General features: G+C 43.3%; 1 protein-coding gene across 3 annotated transcripts in view; it reads left to right on the top strand.

Annotated features, from left to right (window-relative positions):
* Positions 1–12,137, top strand: part of ANO10 (anoctamin 10) — a 244,512-nt gene that overhangs the window by 59,053 nt on the left and 173,322 nt on the right. The window contains exon 12 of one of the 3 annotated variants that reach the window (XR_014475034.1): positions 10,016–10,189. The exons of the other annotated variants lie outside the window; for them this stretch is intronic. The gene's annotated coding sequence lies outside the window, so the exon portion shown is untranslated. The remainder of the gene's footprint in view (positions 1–10,015; positions 10,190–12,137) is intronic. 3 annotated transcript variants of the gene reach the window in all.

The raw sequence follows: 12,137 nt of genomic DNA, 5'->3' as shown, positions 1-12,137 counted from the left end.
GCAATTTAATTGTGAAGTGTGTTGTTTAATAACAGAATCTGAAAGCCACAGCTGAGCTCGGCAACTTTGCAATCATACTTTGCAAGGCCCAGCAGTGTCTTCAGCTCGGTTAGTACTGTATTATATACAGTATGTGTCTTGCAGGTGTTCAATATGTATAAATGCTCACTTTTGGCAACTGACAGAACCTATTTTCTGCTTGACCTTGTAGTAAGTGCTTATAGGTTGTTTTTTTTATAAACAGGTCTACAGTTTACACAGAACCATAGGTAGAGGAAACAGCTGAGAAACTTCCATGATAAAGGGGGCTTCTAACCGAAGTTGATTTGCACAGGACTAATGGTTATACAGTCTTTTTTAATGGATAGGTGCCTTTCAGATTTTTATGGTCATTAACTCCACTGAAGTGGACTATATTTCCCATAATCCTTAGCCAGTTTACACATTAAGGGCCTGATTCAGAGGTGGATGCAGTTGTGGTATCAAACCATGCATTTAGTCTGAGCATTGGCCTGGGTTGCACTGCATATGTGGTCCGATGGCATACCTCCCAACTTTTGTCTTGTGAGATGCGGGACCTCCTGTGCTGCAGCAGAAAAAAGGGGTGTGGTATTGGGTGGGAGGGGCATGGCCAACCACCACAACCCTTCTGCAGCAGCCCATAGAAGCTAAAATACGGTCCTGGCAACTGTACATTGCAGATGACAGGCCCTGGGACTGTCACATGTGCAGTATCGGTACTGCACATGCGCAGACCATGGATTTTATGGGCTGCAACTGTAGAAGGCCAAAGAGGTATCCCAGAGAGAATGAACACCTCCCAATGGGACTGACTTAGTTGACTGACAGGTCGGACTTCCAATAGGAAGTCACTGGCAGTCACAGTGAAGCCAGTGCAGTCTCACAGACTGCATATGGCTTCGGTTATCCAAGACACACTGGTGGACTTTACCAGGAGGGCAGCAGTTCTGCAGCCCATAGGTAAAAAACCGCCACTGGTTCTAATGTATGGCCAGCTTTAGAGGCACACCTTATTCTCTGTACAACTTGTATGGCAAGCCTCTTTTTTTTGTGTTTTATCAGCAAAAGGAAAAAAAGAGATGTATTATAAATTATCTGTCTGAGGACACATGAATTGTCGAGCTTTGATGGGACTAGCAAAGCTACATACAGTAACCATGGGTATGCATGCACAGCGCAACTCAGACTTAGAGCCGATTGCTACCGATGCTGCATCCACCCCTAAATCAGGCCTGGTCTCCCTTAGGCTCCATTCAAGCAGTTATGATGTTTCTTGTTTGCGTTGCATACATTTGGCTGAATTGGTGCTAAGAGTTGGTTTAATATACTTCAAAGAGATGACATCCATGTTTTGTGATTTTAATAAAGTTTTTGATGTAAAACATGAACTGCATCGGGTTTCAGAACCTGTGCTCTAGACCATTGTGCCCCCAGTATTCTGTACTCCAGAGTTCTGTTCTCTTCTTTGGAGAGCAGGGCAAGCAGGTCACAGCCCTGACTCCTATACGTATTTGTTGATGCCATTTGATCACTTTTATGGCCTCTGGGGAAGTGCCAACTCCTTACGGTCCCAGAACATAGACGGTATATTATAATTTATCCTAATCTATGCAGTATTTCACTCACTCTAATGGCTATTTAGTTTCTTCTTAGCAGGGAATGACTGTTATATAAGACTTGCCTTAATTACCAGTGTGATAGTGGTGACAGATTTCTGACAATTAGATTACTGTTGCTCTCTAGTAGTCATTGAGATGCCAGGTTAGAATGTCAGGTGATAATTATTTCCATAATAAATCATTTACAAACTTTGAGTAAACATGTGGATTTACATGGCAGAGCTTACTTCAGGTTTATAGAAAATGTTTCCTATTAGAAAACTGGGGATTTGGTCTGCAGTTCGACAGTAATTGGTCGAGAGGCCATAGGTCAACATGTGAAAAGGGTCTATATACCTTCAATGAATAACTTATGTTGACCCTTTTCATATCAACCTTTTGACCATGTTGACCAATAGTGGTTGACCTATTGACTTTCGACCCTATGACCCATACATAGAAAACATGTAACACATCTATATTGCCATCGGTGAAATGTAGCAAGTGACATTTGTGCTAAATGAATTAGCTTGTGTGTCCACATAAGATGGAAAGGTTACAGGCCCACATCCTTGTCCAATCACATTCTTATTCTTGTGTCCTACCCTATAAACACATTAGGCCTCATTCAGACCCATACACAATGGTAATGTTCACATACAGTAGAAGCCTTCAAGGGTTGCTGTACCATCTTTGGCAGCGTTGGTGAGAGACACGCCAGCCCTACCATCCACACGGCATCTCCCCACATCCCTCTCACCGGAGGGACACTCTTACTCCGAACATCGGCTGGACCTTTGGCGCACGGCATGCGCAGGTGAGAGACACGCTACCGTGGGCTTATAGCATCATTTATATGCAAAACTTGTACAACTGGTGAACGATACTTCACTCGGTGGGTGCCGCAGCCCGGCACCACCGCAATTGTGACTGAGCATATCAATTGTTTCTATTGGAGATTTATCCATTTTTATCCTGTGATGGCAAATGCAATATACAGATAAAAATTAATCTGTTGCTGGATTATGGACTGGGTATTCATTTACATAGTGATATATACATAAAATTATCCCAATGTTCATTTTTAACTGTATGAATTTCGTATAACATATTAACTTTGCGAAATATTGTACTGTTATTGTTGTGTTGTAGGGGGCCGCCTAAAGTATGTTTTATTAATAAAATTATATAAAGTATATTAACTATTACGTTGAGTGTCCGTGGTGCCTAAATTGCCAATAGCGCAGAAACTCAATTTTTTTTAATATAGTTTTTGCTGTATCAGAAATGTCTTGAAAAGTGATGGGCGTTCCTACATGGTTATCACAAGCTGGAATGTCATGGGCATGTTGGTGAAGGCGAATGGCACAATGACTCTCAATCATTGAGATTGAGAATTTGCACCTGCCATAAGGCTGTTTTAATGGTGCAAATCTAAAGAATCAACAGATTCCTCTGTATATAAGTACGGACGATGACAGTGGGAAGGACTTTGTAGGGAAATTTACAGATATTTCCTCATACATCCAGCCTCAATATGTTATGCAGCACAAGATTGCTGGCATGAGTGAGTCACCAGGTCCCGTGCAACTCTGCTTTTGTTGGGTAACCTTTTTGCCATAAATGCATCATAGTCATAACACAATGTGATTATGTACCCCTTTCACATCGCATCTACGACTCTGGTTATTGTATGGAGCGACTGCATGATATGTGGGAGGGTACACAGTGGGCACCAAGAAGATACCCTACCATCCACAGCAACAACTAAATACAACTGAGCTGTCATGGTGTGTGTTTCCGTATTGGCCCTTGTGGAAGTATAGTGAAAGCACCAAAGCTTATAACCTGGGTCAACAAATCCTGCAATTTGACCCGGGTTCCAAAATACGGGGAACCCCTACTCCTTTTGTCTCCCATGTTTCTGGAACCCGGGACCAGTCCAAGAATGTGGTGCTGGCTTTGGTAATACGAGCGGCCCCTACTCTTTTTGTTCCACTTATTTATCAAAGAGCCCGGGGCTGGTTATGCTGGTGGTGGTGTGTGGGGGGAGGGTATGGCGACTGCACCGATGACCCTTCCTACTGCTGGCTGAACTGACAGGTGACCCAGGCAGCAGTGAGCGCTGAGCTGGTCCCGCTCCCTGCATATCTAATGAGCGGTACCCAGCACAGTGCATATTTAATGAGCGGGTCATGCTCATTACATATGCAGGGGATGGGGACCCGCTCATTAAATATGCACTGCGCTGGATCCCGCTCATTATATATGCATGGAGCAGGACCAGCTCAGTGCTCATTGCTGCCTGGGTCATCTGGCCCTCCCTTCTCCAGCCATGGATGAATGTGAGCTGCCCTCCCTCCCTCTCTGTAGCGGCTGCCCTGCCCCCTCCTGCCTGTGCAGCGCTGGGAGTCCGCCATCCTGCCTGCCACCGTCACACTGCAGTGTGCGCTGTACTTTGCTATTTTTGATGTCAGGGGCAGCGAGCCCCTGAGGCGTTGAATATGGGACCGGGCGGGCTGGCGGCGGACAGAGCAGACTGCGCAAGCACGGTGAGCGTACCCAAAGCAGTGGATGCTGCCCTGCTCTCGCCGTGCAGTTGAATACTGCACATAGTGGGATGATCAGCTTTGAGATAATTGCTTCGTTGAGGGCTATCCAATTAGCCCCAATAAACCGGTTTGGGCCTTGGTTTATTGAGGATTTTGATTTACATGCCTCAGTGAGGCGAAACCGAATCTGAACCTGTGTTTTTGGAAAAATTTGTTTTTGTTTTTTTTGTCTGTTTATTACAGGCGACCTAATTGGTCACCTGGAAACATTTGTTGCACTGACTTCTCACTACAAATTGAATACCTCCCAATCTGTATACAAAGAAATGAGCGAAACCTGAATATTAATAGAATTAATTCTGTCATGGATATTACTTACATATACTGTATATCATGAATGCATTTGTTAAAGTGGATTTGGGACTAAGGGCCCGATTCAGACCTGCTTACTAGGCTGAGTATATTCGCCACCTAGTGAGCATGTAAACACTTCTCCGCTGAATGCTTACACTTCCGCTCGCATGCGACCGCAAGGAGGAAAAATAATTTGATTGTCGCTCACCATCGAATGATTTTTCCTCCCTTCGTACATAAAAGTAAGTCTATACTTTTTATCCTGGACGGAAATGACCGTGATGTGGGCGGCGTCATGTGACGTCAGTCACCCGCCCTAAGCATGATAAACACATATCTGCGTTCTGTAGGGCCGACGCAACATTTCTATGGGCGTGCCCACCATTTTTGTGAATGATGAAACCCTGGGCGGACCCCAGTGACCTCCCCCTGCCCGTCCATCAGTGAGTGAACGCTCTGGCGAGTGTGAAACACTCTAAAGGCATTCGCTCCAAAGGCCTGCACATGCACATATTCAGGCATGCTCAAACCCCCACCATTGACCGGGTTAGTGAATTCGGACCTGAGCGATTTCCCTTGGATGCACTCCACTTTAGGCATGTCCGCTGATTCAAACCTGTTCCCTAACCTGCATATACAGATGGGGCAGGCCTCTTCCTTGCTGGCGAATCGCCAGAACGTCAGCGCTGGCGATCCACCAGCGGCCTGCCTCACCATCTGACTGAGACGCGCATGCGTCTCACGCGCACGCGCGTCTCAATCTCCGTCAGCGGAGCGACGGGAACTCTGTCCGTCTTCGCCTCAGGGAGACGGACAGGGTTAGGGGGGGTGCGGGCAGGCGGCGGGGACCCCGGGATACCGCCGACAAGCCAGGGGTGACCCGGGGGAGCGGCTGGAAGCGCCATCGGAAGGGGATGCGCGCGCCCCCTTCTCGTTATGCAGATGGCGCTGGCCAGGGGATGGCGGCTGGCGTCGCCATCACCATCCCCTGCCAAGATGGGACCTGCCCCATCTGTACTCACAGCCTTGCGAACAGGTCATGTGACATCAGTCGTCCGCCCCAAGCAGGCATCGACCCGCCTGCACCCTCAGGGGAACGCCCAGCGTTCCCCTGCACCAGCTCCCTGTCCACACCCTTCCCTCCTCTGCCTGTGCTAACGCCTTACATGTGCAGACCCAAACAATCGGAAAGGGGCAGAATTCGTCCCCGACCGATTGAGTCTGAATCAGGCCCTAAAAGTGGATGAAATGTATTGTCCAATTCAGGCTCTTTTCGGTTCGCTTTTTTTTACCTAGGATAATATCTGTTCTGAAGTAGTTCGCATTACAAATAGGTACTATGAACAATAATTGAATTAAATCCATGTATCTACTATTTTATGAATAAATACTGCATAACTTAATATTGATATAAATATTACACTTCACAATTGCTGCTCTAAGCACATAAAACCTTCCACTTATTTAGTTTGTAGCCACAATAAATACATTTAACAGCCCACAAATGTCCCAAACAATTTATAGAGACTGTTTGCTAAAATGTCTTTATTATAGTTAATTTAAAATATAGGCACAATAAAGTCCCTAATAGCTCCACTAATAAATGTATCCGTACATAAGTAGGAATCATAACACAGAGGCCTTAATATGTAATGAATTATTGGGTAAAAATATTATTCATAGGAAATGCATGAGTTCCAAATGTGTGCAGTGTTAGGGGGTGATATAAATGAATTCCTACAGTCCTCACATAGGAAATAGAAAGTGTGTTTGGGCAGTTCCACACCTCATTAAATGTGAGCAAGCTATATACCAGTCAGGGGCAGAACTGTGGGAGACAATGGATTCGGCTGCCACTGAACTCCCGCTGTGCGTAAGGCACCTCTCCTTCTTTGAATTAATGAAAGGAAGAAAAAAGTACTCTCCTTTGTTTAGCGGCACGCTTAGAGAAAAAGATTTCTTAGAATTATGTAATGGTTACAATATTTAAAACATAACTTTTATTCTATCTATCAAAAACTAGTTTTTTTGACAAACTGACAAACAACACAAAAACAATTAAATGTGGAGTGCATCTAGAAAAAAACTCAAATGAGTTCATCCAGCATTGGGTAGCTGATAGTAGTTAGAGATGCACCCCGCTACCACCTCAAATCTGAGATAATGAGTACTGTATAAATTTAGCCCATAAAAACAAGTTTTTTTATAGATAAATAATAAAAGTTATGTTTTAAATATTGTAATACATAAATCTAAGAAATCTTTTTCTCTAAGCGTGCCCCCAAACAAAGGAGAGTTCTTTTTTCTTCCTTTCATTAATTCTATGACTCTTTACTCTCAAAGGTGCACCTCCACAAATGTGATATTCCTTCCTTAATTGTACCAATCAATATTTGACCTTTATTGTGGATTCAACACTCATTTAACAGAAATGACTTGATACATCTTATGCACTTTATTGAGTAAGTGCTACTCCACCCCAGTCCCCTTTCCCCAATCTTATATACCTCTCCTTCTTTGTATGGCACCTTCTCTCTAACTCCTCTCTATGGGCATTATTCTAGTTCACTCTTTCTGTCAAAATCCTTCTTAGATGGACAAAACCATGTGCACTGCAGGGGGGTAGTTGTAAAATATGCAGAGAGAATTACATTTGGGTGAGTTATTTTGTTTCTGTGCAGGGTAAATACTGACTGCTTTATTTTTACACTGCAATATAGCTCTCACTTTGAAGTAAAACCCCACCGAAATCTAATTATCTCTGCACAAGTTACATCTGCCCCCCTGCAGTGCACATGGCTTTGTCCATCTAAAAAGGATTTTGGCAGAAAGAGTGAACTAGAATAAGGCCCTATGTCTCTCTATCTTTCCCATACCCCCTCTCTTGTTCCCTGATACCCCCCCCCCCTCCTCTTTTTCCATTGACCACCTCCTCTTTTTGTTCTCTCTCTAGCAATATATCTATCTAGTGGCGTAACCAATATTTATTTGCCTCCGGGTGACTTACACCACTGATCTGAGTAGAAAGTTTCACTATTCAATGTATACCAATATTTCCAACAGATGGGAATATTGGCACTTTTTCACAAGAGTCGATTGAATTTACATTTGAATCATTCAATCTTTCTGACTGTCGGAGACCGCAGATTGGTGAAAACGGCCGCAGACTGCAGTATGAAGATTTGAATTTATGAAAAGTTGAATCTGCATGGGTGACATTGCGACCAAAAATGGTTGAATTGAATAGGTGTGTGCTAATATTTCCAACATTAAATACCCCCCAGTGTATCACATAGGGGGGCAGATGTATTAAGCCTGGAGAATAGATAAACTGGAGGTAAAGTGGAGACAAAGTGAAAGGAGATAAAGCACCAGCCAATCAACTCCCAACTGTTTTAGCCAAACACAGTTTATTGGCTGGTGCTTTATCTCCTTTCACTTTATCTCCTTTTACTTTATCTCAACTTTATCTCCAGTTTATCTCTTCTCCAGGGTTAATACATCTGCCCCAGGATATGAAATTGTGACCCTCCATCTCCTTCTGGTGCAAGCTGTCCAAAAGCAGAAGAAGCAGCAAATAAACGCTGCGTGGATAGTCGCTATTATATCTGTCACTGATATAATTGATGAATTAATGGTCAAACATAAAAGCCACACAACATGTTTCCCCGCTCACTGGGAGCTTCACTAGAGGTGCATTATTTATTTATTGATTGTAAAAGAGCTTAAGGCTCTATTCCCAAAAGACAGATGAGCCTTGTACTGACCTAGACCATAAAGACATCTGTGCTTCTGTGCTGGCCAACTATATTCTTGCCATTGTCATCACCACAAAATAGGATAGAATGGCTGCAACTGAAGTCCGTATTAATATATAGAGCTCAAAGTATACTTGAAAGAATGGCAGGCTGGGTGATTTTTTTTCGACTTACCATATATTCATATGCCTTATATTGTCTGTGCTTCCAAATTCACAATTTGATGCTTCATGCTTTATTAAAATAATCATTACAATGACAGTTTTGCCAGTTATTTTCTACCTGGAAAACATGACCTTGGGAATGACATAACTTCACCAAGAACCCTACTGGATTCTGCCTGTTACATGGCGTACACAAGATGAAAATGCTTTATAGTCATTTTCCTGCTTTCCTAACAGCTGTCTGTGGTTTCTGTCCAACTGCCTACACCTATCACCATTCCCAGGTTGTTTGAATCTCACGGTCGCTTTATGTTTAAGTTAAATCAACTAAAGAAATATATTTTTTGTGTTGCATAGAATCTCACTCATGGCCAGATGTATCAAGCTTCAAAAAGTGATAAAGCGGAGAGTCATAAACAGCCAGCCAACCAGCTCCTACCTGTCATTTTTCAAACTTAGCCTGTAACATGGCACATAGGAGCTGATTGGCTGGCTGTTTATCACTCTTAATTTTATCACTTTTTGAAGCTTGAAACATTGGGCCCTTAAAGAGGGCAACTGCATATAATGGAGTCCTCTACCATATGCAATCCTCTCTATTTTCAAAGGTGTGTCTACAGTAATTGCATAGGTTTCTTGAGCAATAAGACAACCTTTACTGAGGGACATACAGTAAGTTTACACAGTTTAAGTGTAAGAGATGGATCGCATAGGGCCATTCTATGCACTACAACCATAGGTAGAGGATCTTTTTACTTATTGTGAATGTTGAAATGAGGTACTGTAGTGTGTATATCTGGCAGTATAAGGCTTGTTCCTGGCTGTATAGAGGGAACCTCTGTCCTACACTTCTAACGGAACCAATTTGCATCTACTAGTTGCACCAGCGGGGAGAACACTTCTAGTCACTGTACAAGCAAATCAATGTAAATGAAAGCCCTCATTTGCACAAAAAGATGCATACAGTATAATACTGACGGTCCTTTTGTCCTCACACTCTGTTTAAGTCATAAATGATGTTAGAAAGGAAAAGCTTGGTTTTATTCAATTGAGGTTATCCCCCAGTCAGTAGCAATATCTCCGAAGAACTGAGCAGTTTGGAACTGCCCCACTGATATTTGGCTGATGGCGGAGGTATGTGCTGTGTACCTGTAGTGAGCACTGCAGAGACCAGTTGTTGGATCGCCCCCTGCTTCCATCCAAGGCCATGGCTACATCTGATAGGAGCAGAGTGGAGAGGCTTGTTTTGAGCATGTGCCTGCCCAAGGGAGAGCATCGATCATGGATTACAACAGTAGCATTGCTGGGCCACTATCCTAATTGTGCTAAAAAGGTCTTGTGACGCACTGTTGAGCCCATACACTTGAAGTATTATTATTATGTGACAGTGCGGAAAAAACTATTTTAATACACAAGTTATACTATTAAGCACTAGACTAAGTGGCTAGAGTGTACACATCAGACTCCTAATGTAATATCTATCTATTGCTGCAGTCATGAGTTCATACTGTACTAGAAGATGGTTCAGATTCTACATCATTAACACAATATCCTTTTCTGTCACACAGGACTGCAATGCGCAACTTGGTGCAATTATATAAGGTATAGAGCACCAAAACCAATATTCATTTCAAGTGGCCTGCAAATGAAGAGGATTGCAGAGCTACAGTAATCCTCACCTGTTTGCTGTATTGTGCAGAAAGGCCATATTTATCAGAGGTCAGCTGAGAGAGGAAGCTAAAGTAAGCCATCCTGTAGAATAATGTTTAGAAGCGTTTGGTAAATGAAGTTGCAGTTTCACAGTCGTTATCATTACATAAACTGTAACTAGATCTTTTGTTGCGTTCTACCAGGCAGTGCTCTGTTACATGTTACACCAGGCAGAGACCCATTACACCGTACACCAGGCAGAACCCCCCACTACACATTATGCCAGATAGAGCCCCTGTTACAAACTACACCAGGCAGAGCCTCCATTATGCCAGTTAGAGCCCCTTATACATATTTTTTGCCAGGCAGAACCCCCATTACTCACATTAGGACAGCCAGAGACCCCTGCTATGTTATATCAGGAAGAGTCCCCATTAGATGTTACGCCAGGTAGAGCCCTGTTACACAATATATCAGGCAGAACTCCCGTTACACGCTGCGCCAAGCCAGAAATACATAGTACCTCAGAGTCTGAGTGTGAATAGCGGGATGAAGGTCGGATCACTTACTAATTTTGAGTGTAAATTAAAACTTTCGCTACTGAGCAACTTCTGACATCTGAATTGGCCATACTTGGGGTTATACTCCCAGGTCTATATATACTTAGGGCAGTAGGAAACTCCAGCTTATTATTTCTGCTACTGTCAAAAAGCCATCCCCCAACACTGGATTTATCACAACCCCCTAGTCCATCTTTTTTTAAGTAAAAATTACTTTTCCTATTTAAATTGAGTTGGCTGAAAGCCTCGCTATATAAGGAGGACAGTGTTGAAACTTTTTTTTTAATTATGGGAAGCTACTGTTTTTGGATACCCTGATTTCTGCCACACAGCTGCAGGTTAAGTCATTGTCCCCATTGGCTTCAGTGGATGTGGGGAATTAGAATCCCAACGGTAGACGTATTATGCCGTTATAACACTTCCTGCTTTGCAACACTCTACCGGGCATGTGGGAAATCTCACTACTCATGCGAGATCTTCTGCGAACTTCGGAGTCGGCACTCACCAAAGCCAGAGACAGAGCTGTCCCTGCTGTGCTGAATAGGGCAGTGACACCTGTAGCTGTCGAAATAATAGCTGCAGGTGTCGGAATGGTCAGAGCTGAGTATTCATCCATTGTTGCACACTCTTACCGGTTTGCTATATTGTATGCCCCTGTCATTTAGCGAACACCAGCCCCATCAAACATGTGGGAGAAACCGTACAATACATCTACCCCTCAGTAATATAGAGCTGTGGTTATCATCTGCACAGATGGTTCGTTAATGGTCACAGACAGTGTAATGGTTAGCATTACTGCGTGAAGGTACTGAGGGTTGTGGGTTTGATTACCACCATGACTCTCTCTATGTGAACTTTGTATACCCCCCCCCCCCTCCCCCCTAGTTTCTGCGTGAAAGATTGTAAGCTCCACTGTGGAAGGGACTGATGTGGATGGCCAGATATAGTATTCTGTTTGTGCTGTGGAAAATGTGTGCACTACATAAATTACTTGTAACACGTAATGATACACTGTTCCATTTCCTTTGAACATCCATGCCAAGTATGGGACAATGAGTGATGCTGGTGTCTGCAAGGAGCCTGCGTTCTGCCAGCACATTGCAGACAAGTTTTGAATCACCCCTGGGTGTCTGTCACCTCCCTGCTGCACAGTGCGTGCCTATTGCTCTGTTCTCTGTCCCTTATACAGAAGGGGAATAGCAGATAAGAATGCAAGGTTGGGAAATCTGATCACTGTCTGACATGTCTGATTAATGTATAGATCTCTGCAGCCTAGTACAGGCACTGTGAGGCTTTACTATTAATACAGCTCATAGAAATAGTTACAGATATTAGCTGAAACAAAAGGTGTACAAGTTACAACAGAAAGTGTTCAATACAGGATGGAGCGGAGTTTATATTTTGTTCTTCTCTATAAAATACTGCTTAAGTCTAAAGGTGCGTACACACTGGGCAATATATGGAATAATATCAAAAATTT

This window comes from Crinia signifera, chromosome 5, assembly GCF_055691185.1.
Source record: "Crinia signifera chromosome 5, ASM5569118v1, whole genome shotgun sequence".
Taxonomy (NCBI): domain Eukaryota; kingdom Metazoa; phylum Chordata; class Amphibia; order Anura; family Myobatrachidae; genus Crinia; species Crinia signifera.
Note: the sequence above shows the minus strand (reverse complement) of the source record. Positions and strands in the feature narration are given on the sequence as shown.